The following is a 12239-nucleotide window of genomic DNA, read 5'->3' on the forward strand; positions in this document are numbered from 1 at the left end:
GTCATGAATGGATGAAGATTTTTGTGCAGCTGGTTTCTATGCTTAATTTTAAACTCAATTTGAGGCTGTGGTTGAAAGTGTTGTTATGCCTACAGATGGTTATGTGAAACTGGCATGGTCACATAAAACTTTTACTCGATTGCATTGCCTATTAAGTCTTAAGCAAAGTATCCGTCCTGGATCTGAGGTGGAGCTTGAACAAGGCAATGATTCTTCCTGCATTCCCAGATAAAGGAATGTTTTTGTTTTTGCTTCTACTGTTGTGAATTATTGCCATTTTTCAGATTTCTTTACCTAACAGAAAACAAGAATATCAGAAGAATAATTGTAATATTGGATATTGGAAATTTAATTTTCCTCTCAACCACAACACAACGATACTATTGTCAGATGTCAGATCACGGTGTCATATCACGACTTTAGATGTGATTCTGACTTTATAACCTTAATCAGCACTCTGGGTCTCTGTGATCCCACAGACAGTCAAAACAATGGCATTGCAAGAAAAAGAAGAGAATGTTGAAAACCTGGGAACAATGTAATGTAAATGTATTGCTTCGCTAGACTTCTAAATGAAACTGCGTTGCCAATAAACTCAATGTCTTACACAACGTATTTTAAGCAAATTACAAGCCCTATTACTGAAAATGCTTCAGTTCTAATCCTTAAATGCATAATGGTTTTACGCTCCTGATTATATTGTCTCGTTGACATTATTCTTGAGGAAAAGGCAAGAAGAGTTCCGATCCATAGAAATGTTTCTGTTAAAAATCTAGTGAAAAAAGAGATACACATAAACATTTTTAGATTTTTTTAATTTTAAATTGATTCATTTAATTAATAACATAATTTACAAAAAACCCACGAAGAACTGGATAGTAGCACAGGTTACGAAAAAAAGTTAAACACGATAAGACTTTAAAAACTCAAGTATAAATTCCAGAATCAAAATTTTCTGGACAACATTTCAAAATTGTACAACTGCAATTGAGAAAGCTCAATCACCCATTGCGTGGAGTCGTGTCCTGGGTAGAATAACAAGAGGATCTGATCTCACTGTAAGCATTGGGCTGTTTTCGTGCAGTAAGATCTTAAGGTAACCTGGCGCTAGCGTGCTCAGGGCCATACTTGTAAGCACTAATCCACTGTAAATATCACAGGAAGTCAATGCACACACAGGACAGGAGAGGAAGCAGAATAACTAGAGCTGGAGAGAAGCCATAGAATTCTAGTCGTACTGAATGCTATTTAGTACCTATGTCGATGTTAAATTTGTCTGACCTTACAGTATGGGAACATACAGTTTATCATTATGAAAGGTTATCCATCCACAGTTCTGTGTGTGTTACGATCTTATAATTATTTGTATTCTTAATTGTATTTTTAATACAATTACTTGTATTCTTATTTTCTATTGACACAGTGTAAGTGACAAAAATACATCCCCATGTTCCTTTTTGAAATATTTATTTTTTAAAAACTTTTTGTCTTTTCTGTTCATGATTCCTCTGCTTGTCTTCCTTGTCAAGATGGTTAATAAGGACAACCTAAAGACTGTCTCTAGTACAGATCACAGCTACCTATTTGATTGCTAAGCAAACTGGGCTGATGTGTTAGTATACAGGCTCTAATATCCATTTTCATATAGGATTTCATAATGTAATTCTTGGAGACTGATGGCCTTCCGTGTACTCAGACCAAAATAATTCTATGCTTTGTTACTTTTTAATTGTATACATTTAATACAGTTGTTTAACAGAGGTTGTTAACAACAAATGCATGATTATTAAGGTATTTGTAATTATTACATGCCATTTTGTCTGCATTATACATAGTACAAAATGATGATTTCTCAATGCAAATGTAAGCTATTCTTTCTGTAAAGGTGGACAATGAGAAGCCCATTTCTGCCAGCATGTGTGTGCTTTTGTTTTGTTGGTCATGGCCAAATCTTCCTATTTAAACCAGTAGCTGAAAAAGTGCATTAGAGTGGCAAAATTTACACAGAAAATCAGGCTTAATACACTTTAAAGGTATGGATGAGTTGGGACTAAGAGGTGTCCCATTCATCCATTTTTAATACTCTCCACCTGCTACAATAACCTGCATTTAAATAGAGAAATTTCCATTTTCAATTAAAACCCTCCTGGCGCTACAGGGGATAATGCTCCCTATGTATGACACTGGGTGCAATTTAATCTGAAATTTATTATTTGATTTCCCTTGTAGTCAAAGGATATTGGAAATGTAATCTTCCTCTTAACCACGACACTACAATACTATTAAACTTCCCAGGATGACATTAATTTTTAAAGGTGTCTTGGAAACCATTTGGTCTCTGACCCTCTTCTTTATCCTTATCCTCTGCTCGGTTTCTAGCCCTCCCACCTCTTTCCCTCTTTCTCTGCTAGCCATTTCACCAGATACTCTTTCACAATCTTTTCCTCGGGGCTGAATATGGGAGTTCATAGTCATATTAGCTATTTTTTGTTAGCTCGCTTTCACAGCCCAATCTTCGTGCAAACTTTATTTGCCTCCCATCATAGGAATGCTCCCTAAACTCCATCCATCCGTTTCCCGTCTACTTTTCCTGGTACACTTCATCCCGATGACTGGATAAAAAACACATGATATATCTGTAAATTGTGAAGAATCAATCATAACCCTAATATACTTGAAGACAACCTCTGGGAATTAGCTAAGACCTTATTCATTGAAATGGAATGATTCAGTCCTAACGGAGCTAATAAAAGACTTTATGTGGTGATCAATACTGTACATCGCAATCTCTGCTTTCAAGCTTGTTCTATGTGAAAGGGATGTGTAATCTTTGAAAGCATATCCTATTGATTATTGATCAGAAAAGCTATAAAGGTAAAAAAATACCTCAGGAATTACTGAGCACTCTCATATACTGTAGCACTAGCTGATATAAGCTTTCAAGCACTTCTCTCCTTTCTTTGGTTTAAGTACAGCCTGACAGACTAATATAGTTCTTTCTGTGACAAAGATACTAAAATGACTTTGAAGATTTAAAATCATGCAGTATGGTAAATTAGCAGTTTTATTTTGTTTACTGTTTTGTTTGTGGTGATATACAGATCAACACTGTATATCACCAGATAACACAGAGGTATTTGTTCTGATCATAGGAGATCTTTAAAGCAGTTTGGTTTACAGAAGGACTATGGTTGCAAATACCCCATTATGAACCTTTGCCTGGTTAATACTTGGACATTTATCTTTTCTTATGATCACATCAATCATACATAGCCTGCTAGCCTGACCAAAACCATCACAGTTTAAACAGAAATTGGTTGATTTATACTGTATACATATATATGTATGTACTGTATGTATGCATTTACTCTAGGAATAAACACAAAATGGGATTCTCTGCAGTGCAAATCAGCTCGGAGATGTGTCTCACTGAACTATTCTGTTGATCATTCGCACAAATGATTTTCTTTACCATTTTCCACTCTGAGGCTGCCTGCGTGTTATTATCTGCAGAAAATCAGATGCATCTCACTTATTGTCTGGGCTTTTGGTGTTTTCCACCATGTGACATTAGCTGACATATCTCTTGATCTCAATCACTTTGGCTGTTAAACCATTCAAACCAGTTCATGGCATCATCTGCACAACCTAGCAGCTGGTGAAATGCCCCACTCATTATGCTGGATTTGAGATTAAACAATTACTTACCCTAATGTCTCCATTCACTCAGTAACAACAGAGAAAATGTGCAGATCTATGGCTAAATTGAAATCAATTGCTGTTAGAAATGTATACCTCATCTCCTAATTTATATTTGCAAACACATATGACCCTAGGATAAAAATGAAAGCGGGACGTCAGCTATCTAAAGCAAACTTTAACGTTGGTTTTACTTACCAAAAAAAGAAGAGAGGTAATTAGTGAAGTGTTATTGGAAAATATTCTTTAACAAAATGTCCTTGTATTCTGCAATTTGGTCTATTCTTCAATGTCCTTCGGTATATTTTTTGGGGGGGATCCATACATCAAAGCATACACTATTGTGGAACAAATGAGTGAGAACATTTGTTATTGTAGATGTGTATAATAATATTGAAATATGGCTTTTTCAGAGAATGATTTAGTTACTTTAAGCTATACAACAAAATAACAGTATAAAGGTCAGAACAATGGATTAATTCATTATAATAACATTAATCATTTCATTGCTGTAGGAAGAGTACACTAACAGTTTGCAACTTAATTTCATTTGAATCCTCACTGGATTTAAATGGTTATTTTTCTGACACAAGAAGTTTCATCTCCTGAGTGCAAAGCACATGAGTAAAGCAGGAAAGTGGTACCAGCTAATGTGGAAAAAAAATGCAAAAAGGTTGTGTGGCTTCTGACAGAAAGGTGGGAAATACAGCAGATTGTGAACCTATTTCACTTTTACACTTCGCTCCTGCAAGAAACCAGGATAGCTGTGAATAACAAAGACTGAGTGAAAAAGGAGTACTGATTAGCATTAGAGATGGGGATCGAAGAAGCGTGCTCTTTTCAACTCATTAGCAAGACAGTGGGGTTGTACACAAAAAATCAGTGTAAAACGTGACTTACTACCCTTAGGAAACACTGACCGATTGGTGATGGATAAAGAACATCACAGAAGTCATAAAGCTGAGTAAACAATGTGAATATATTTTTTAATGTAACATTGTAGAATAAGAGTTCACTTTATTAGCCACATACAATTTCTTCCATTAGGAATTTGTCTTTTTGCATACCCCATCTTGCTATCCATGAGACAAACATGCACACAGTTGAGGAAAGAGAAGCTTGGGGTCAAAGCATAGGGTCAGCCATTTATATGGCACCCCTGCAGCATCTGGGATTAAGAGCCTTGCTCAGGAGCCCAACGGAGTAGGATTCCTCTGCTAGCCACAGGATTTGAACCAACAACCTTCCTGCCATAGGCACAGATCCTTAGCTACAGAGCCACTTGTAACCCAGAACATAAACTAGCATCTTTCATTTGACAGTGTCACTGACCTCTCTGATTGAACCAGACTAACGCACCTAACTCTAGGTTTACTTTAAGGTTTACTGTTATAGTACAACCTTGTTTTGTACTCCAGAACAGAGTTACACTCCAGATGAATCATGGACATCAGCTGGTCATATGTCTGACAGTGCTGATATCTGTTCTTTGCAAAAAAAAAAAGCAAAATGATTTGACATTCAATTTAACTATGTAAGATAAGCTGAGGTAAAGGTCTGTGTGTTTATTAGAGTGTCATTTGTAGAGTACCTAAAACTTATTTCTTGGATCAAGTTTAGTGTATGTTCAGGAATACATCAGTAAACAGGCCAAAAAATACTACTTGTACTAGTACAATCATGTATACATTTTTTTTCAGCAAGATAACACATCTGTTTGTGTGTTATGATGCCAATGGGCAAGTCCACCACACTTTTGTGCGGTTAATTTATCCTATTCAGAACAATCAAAGTTGACTCTCACCAGGAAAAAAAAATGTTTGTATTGCTCTAAAAGAAAAATAATAATTTTCAAGCACCATTCTAAAGCTTTGCAGGGAACTAAAGCTATTTCATCAGCCCTGAGCTTTTCAAACCTTCCAAATCCCCAGGCCTTTTCATCTCAGTGGTGCAATACAGCAGATGTATCTCGGTATCCTTCCAACAAAAGTCTCCTCCAACACTGAAGTGTCAAGAAGTGAGAGGAGCCTGATGAAGTAAATCCTTTGATATGAGGTCTGCAAAAAAGAAAAACAAAACACAAAACTTCTAATGTCACTGTGCTTTGAAGGTATAGTTATCTATAGAAACAAGCACAGAAAAAAACAGTCTTTGATTTTGCTTTGTAGGGTTGTTAATAATGCGTAGAGTACATACTATTTCGGGAATTGAGAGTCCATTATTTATCAAAGTTAGGATTATTAAGCACAGGAGGTCTTAAAACACAGAACCCTTTTGTCTGAGTACAATCCATCTATTGTGTGTTATCTACTGAGCTAAAAAATACAGGGTCTCCACATTATACACACTATTAAAGATCTCCATGTCTTCTTTTCTTTTACCGCTGGAGTTCAGAATTATTGGAACGCGTTAATTAGGCACAACATTATCAAGTTCTCTAATTCTAAAAATTACTGTGTATATCTACAGTATGTGTATATTTGTATGTATACAGTGCCCTCAAGATTTATTCATACTCTTGATGAAAAAGAAAGCAAACATATCTGTCATAACTAAAGTACAGACCACTGAGGGCAAATATATTTGCACCCCAGTAATCCTCCTCTGGCAGGGATTACATCTGAAAGGATGTCTCCTGAAGTGTGCTATGAGGTTCTAGCTCTTCTAATGGGGGAGTTTTCAATATTATTTTTATTAAAATTAATAAATGTATGTTTGTGTCTTAAAATGTAGTGTGATCCTTTCCTTTGCTTTCCCTTCCTGAATTCTCCAATCTCAGGCCTGTACATCAAGGCAAAAGAGCAACAAGGAATTTAACTATTTTTACCATTGTAGTAGTCACGTCATTGAGCTAATAATTCAAAATCTTGGCACAAATATTTTCCTGATGAATAATACAATGAAAATGTACTGTGGGGTGACCAATGAGGGCTTTGGTGTTTACTAAACATCTTAGCTATATCTTCTCCTGTAGTTATGCCTTGCTTGGCTTTTAGGAAGCAGAGCTCTTCTAAAATTCCATCAGAATCACAGTATCTCACAAGAATTGCTAGTCATGGTTAGTTTTTTATATCCACAGACTCAGAGAACAAACAGCACAATTTTATCTTTATGTTGAACAAATCTATATTCATCTCTCCAAAAGGGTTGAAATGACGGAACATCTAACTTTGTTTTCTTGGCAACCGTCATTCTGTCCAAACTTTTTGACAGAAAAGCAAGCTTTCCTGTGAAAACAATAGGCTAGACCTATTGTCTACCCTATTGTTTATTTATCAGTAAGTGAATCATTTTTTATGTGCCAAAGAGCTTTCACTGGGTAGCATGTTGTAGAGAATTACAGAATTGTCATAGTTTTTTCACTTGTTTTTGTGTATTAGCCTTTTGTTGGATATGCCACTTTCATTGCATGTGCCTTTGAAACCCCCTTTGCATTTTGACTAGCCAGATAAACCAGATGCTCGGCCAAATTGTTCATGTTGTAGTGCATAATACCCCGTCTTCAGGACAAAACTCCAAAACAGAACAGGCCCTGAAACTACTGTATATTTCACAGTGGGCTTGATCGTTTTCTAACTGTGCACTTTATCTTTTCTTACACCAAGCGTAATACTGGGGAGCATATACAGTATGAAAAGCTCAATTTTCATTTCATCTGACTGTAAGATATGTTTTTCATTTACATGTTTTCTGGCAAATTCAAGTCACCTCATTTTGTGGTTCACCCTCAGAAGAGGCTTCTTCCTGGCAACCCCTGAAACTGCAGTTAATGCAAGTGATATTGGATTTATTGGTTTCGACACTTTGTATTCTGAAGATGCTAGTTTGTGCTGAAATACTCAAGCTGTTGCTTTGAGATTTATGACTGCCTCTTGAGCCTGTAGCCTTAGATCCCTTATTAATGAACACTACAGTGGAAAGTGGAAGATTAAGCTTTCTTTTATTGTCATCCCCCAACAAATAGAGGTCAATAATCATTTGCCAGCAGTTTTTGAAGAGTGCTTCATGATGACGATGCTCCTAGTACTATGTGCTACCTCCTTCTATACCCCAGAGAGATATCTATACTGTATATAGTGTAACTGCAGATCTGTTTCAATGAAAGAGCTCTGCAAATTAATTGAATTCCAGAAAATGAGAGGGGCATTTATTCACACGTATAAGTGTGAATAAATGCCCCTCTCATTTTCTGGAATTCAATTAATTATTTATGACAAATTACTCAGGTCTGTGCCATTACATTTTGATTACAAAATATTTTTTTTTTATTTCTTAACACATCCTGCTATATAATATTTTCATTTTCATAAATATCCCCATGATTTCTTTACATTTATCATGGAGTTTAGAATGATTGGAACACAATAATGGGATCTCTTGATATTTCTAAGAATTACAGTGTTTACTTTTAACAACTTCCATTTGCTTGTGTATATTATATTTCACGATGGTGCAAATTTTAAAGAAATAGTAGGAGTAGAGATGAAGCAATTTCACCTTGTGTATTGTGTGGGTATAAATTTGAGATTAAATATCTAAATAATAGGTTTCCTTAACCCTTATCAAATATTAAGATTTATTTTAGCTGTATTTAGGTGTGTAATTGTTTTACTACAAGCAGATTTCTACTCGCATATTCCCACTCTAGCAGCCTTCCAAGTCTGCCACAGTTTTTAAAAGTAAAACTATTTTTTATTAGGTCTGCAAGCCATGTGCAATTCTGCAGTGATCACACCCTCTTGAATGAAGGATAGAGCCCTGTGCTTCCAATCTGCCTTCAAACAGACTTCAGGGTGGAGGGTAACAGTACAACTGGGCTCAGAAAATGAGTCTGTTTTTAGTTTGTAACCAATAACTGCCTTTTCAAGTGCTGACATGTTAATAAAGTTGAACAACATTTTAAAATGTGGGCAAGAGCTCTAAAGTTGTACACCAAGCTAGTGTATGCCTCTTGTAAAAGAATATGCTTTATGGTTTAACATAAAATATTTTAATATACTGTATGTGTTTATACAGAGAAGGAAAGAGAGCCATCACTCCATTAAAACCATGAAGCTCTTTTAAACCGTGATGTTGTCTGGTTTGTTTAACACTCTCGAAACATTATTCTTTTGGACATTCATCACTTCATTTGTTTATTTGCTTATCAGAAAAAAGCTAATTTTATATTCATATAACATCAAGCCAGAGTTCTGAATCATAGTCCCAGACTCAGACTGTCGTGTGGGACAAAGTTCTTGAAAGTAATTATTGCTCTTGTGGTTACGCAAACAAAGTTTACTGCTAGGACTGAGCAAGTATCCCATATGCAGCAGGCTTGTTCAGAAAAAAAAAATATTGCAGACTATATCTGGGAGTTTAACAAGTGTAACACATTCATATATTCCTTTATTAAATTTAAGTCATTCAGTTAGATCTTTATTTTTATTGGAGAATTGCCATCTCATTTGATCTCACTGAAGCTGAGCCTGCTTGCAGCTGAATTCTTATTTTTTTGTAGTTGAAATTAATCCGTAGATTTTGAATCTCAAAGAATCTTTGTTGTTTGATTCCTGAAGAAGCCATGTAGGTTATTTACAGGGATTTATAAGAAGCTTGGACTCTTAACTGCTGGATTGCAACTGTTCATACATACAGTATGCATTTATGATGGTCTCATCATAATGTGCAACAAAATTTTCAAGATGAATTATTTAATCTTACTTCTCCCAAATGTAGTGTCTGAAATTCAGTAAACTGTTACAGAGATGTGAAGAGATAAAGTTTTTGGAGAATGCTTGTATAGGACACTATACGACAGTCACGACTGTTTCTATCATATATATGTCACATATATTTCGTGTTATATCCAAGAAGATATAATTCATGTCTAACTAATCTTACACTTGTGAAGGTGCTGCTCAAAGAATAGTAAATCTGTTCCTTGTGACTTTACTGTTGTGAGACACAGAGGTATGACAGGGGAGGAGGAGCGTTAATCATAAACCCTTCTCAAGTGTAATAACCACAGAAAGGGAGATGAACCAACAAAGACTTCCATGCACAGATGGCATGGATTATCACTGCTCTGTATATGCAAATAATGCTCTGCATTTTCTATGTCTTTAGGAATAAATAGAGGTTCAGAGGTACAACAAGAGAAATACTCCCTTCTCAGTGTCTTTATTTTTATGTCTGTGTGCTTTTTTTTCAACTGGGAAAACAATAAAGGCTTTGAAATGTACTTATCTGACTTGACATTGCCTTAAATGTAAGGCATTAATAGCAAAAGGGATTTAGACGTTAAACAAAAACACAATTCTGGCACAGGAGGAACGGGTAGTGTTCTTAACTAGAAATAAAGTTTAAATTTAATTAGAATGTTACAACCATGAAGAAACCTGAAAGGAAAAATACGGACATATTTCTGTGGTTTGGCAAATGGGAGGAAAGTTTTCTAAAAATTAAAAGATAAATTGCTTTGTGTGTCATCTGAACCAGCTTGTTAAATATCTAGAGCTTGAAAATTATACACTGAGTGGCAGTTTGGAATGTGAAGTTTGTTAATACTATACCTACTGTACAGGATTTTGTAGAGGGAGGGTTAAAATGTAAAAATGAGCCTTAATTTTTTCTTGGGTTCACCTACAAATCAAGAGCAACTGGCCATGCTGCAGTGACAATTTTCATTAACGTGCACGAACTACTGTGCAAAATTCTCGGGTATCTTACATTCAAGAGTTACAATGTATGGATGGGAGCTTCATGAATTTACACAAAGCTAGTGCTTTTACCTTTTTTTATAACTTTGTTATTTATACATAATACATATCTATCATTAATACATATTAGTTTGGGGTAGTAAGAAACCATGTTTGCCCTTTAGCAAACAACTCAAGGGCAACTATTCATGAGTAGCTATTGTGAAGTGTAGTTGTAACTATTAATCCATGACATTTACCAGTCTGAACTGACTCGTCGTTGAGACTACTGCACTTAACTTCCTTCCTAACCTTGAAGATTGTTCATTCCTAGACAGAAAGAAATTATTCCGTCACTATTACAAATTATGTTCTGCAATAATCACACTTTAGATTGATAATACCCAATATAAATGGTCAAATGCTATAGATATGTTGGTGAATTATGACTTAATCTAAACTAGCTTTAATCAAACTGCAGAAAATGTATGCTCATATTGTTTGAGACTTCTGGTTGCCAATGGCAGAAAGAGTTGGCTCTTTAGTCATATAGGAAATTAAACATAAATTAATTTCCTCTGATTGCCTAATCTGTTAAATATCTTCGCAAAACAGCTCTATGGTGTGCTTGACTAAGAGGATCATGAAACAACATCTGCACATGCCACTTGAAGGGACAAAGTATTAAAGGCTCCCCACAGCATAATTCTTCAAATTAGCATTACGTGACAATATCTTATATCATATAGAGAATAATTTATAGGGTCATAAATAAATAATTGCATTGAGTTAGAATGATTCAGATTGGATATATAGCCCTCCAGGACATATTTCACACATAACAGTTACTGTCATTTCAAACAGGCAACAGACCTGGGTCAGTTTAAGTAAAACATGGCAGATTCAAACTACTGTGAATGAGGTCTCTCAGCACAGCTGCCCTTCGTTAAAGCCATCTGAGGTCCTGTGAGCACTGCTAGAAAGATGCAGAAAGAAGAATGATCATTTTGGACTTTATTATTACTATCCACAAGCACCTTTGCAACATACTGTACAGTACCCATCTAAAGCCAAAAAAGTCTCATTTGTCCAAAGCTCTATTTCTAAGGAACTGGATCTGAAAATCAGAAAATTCATTTTAATACCAGACTGATAATGCCAGCATGGTAACAGTGCCAGAAATATCAAGCTTTACAGGCTCACATTGCCTCAGCGCTTCAATTTCATTTTATTTTATCTTGGGTCAGTTAAACCAGCAATGATATTGCAGTGTTTTTTTTTTGTCCAGGTACTTAGGGATAGTAATGTAACACTGTCAAGAGTGTCTCTCCATATGTCATTTTAGGTCTTGACATTTATTAGTTTATATTTGTATTTATTGGGGCAGCAAATTTGTATTACCTTATGACACTTTGTATCCAATAATGGCAATAGAGATTTCCCAGCTGACTTCTGAACTGCTTTCACTAGAGGCCTTGCAGAGGCATCAAATGAGTGAATTTATAGACACAGTAATTCAGATGTCACATCCATGTCACATGGTACCTCAATACCTTTTCAATGTGTCTGAGCTGTGAAACCTGCTCAGAACAGTTTTCAACTCTCTCGTTACCTGGCTGTCAAGGTGTCAAACCTGGCATTGGATTAGATAGATAAGCAGGTCAAGAACACATTTTCAAAGAAACTGTTCTTGCTCTTAAAGCTGTGTCAATACATGCTGAAGCTCAGGTAGAGCCTGATTATTACAACACATGTAAGTGAGGTACTCACGTGTTTTGAGTGAGTTTGGTGAGAGGGAAACATCTCCACTCTTGATCACAACATTGTTGTCCTTCCCTCCTCCCATAAGGCTTAGTGCCA

This window comes from Atractosteus spatula, chromosome 4 (assembly GCF_055471065.1).
Source record: "Atractosteus spatula isolate fAtrSpa1 chromosome 4, fAtrSpa1.hap1, whole genome shotgun sequence".
In the NCBI taxonomy this organism is placed as follows: Eukaryota; Metazoa; Chordata; class Actinopteri; order Semionotiformes; family Lepisosteidae; genus Atractosteus; species Atractosteus spatula.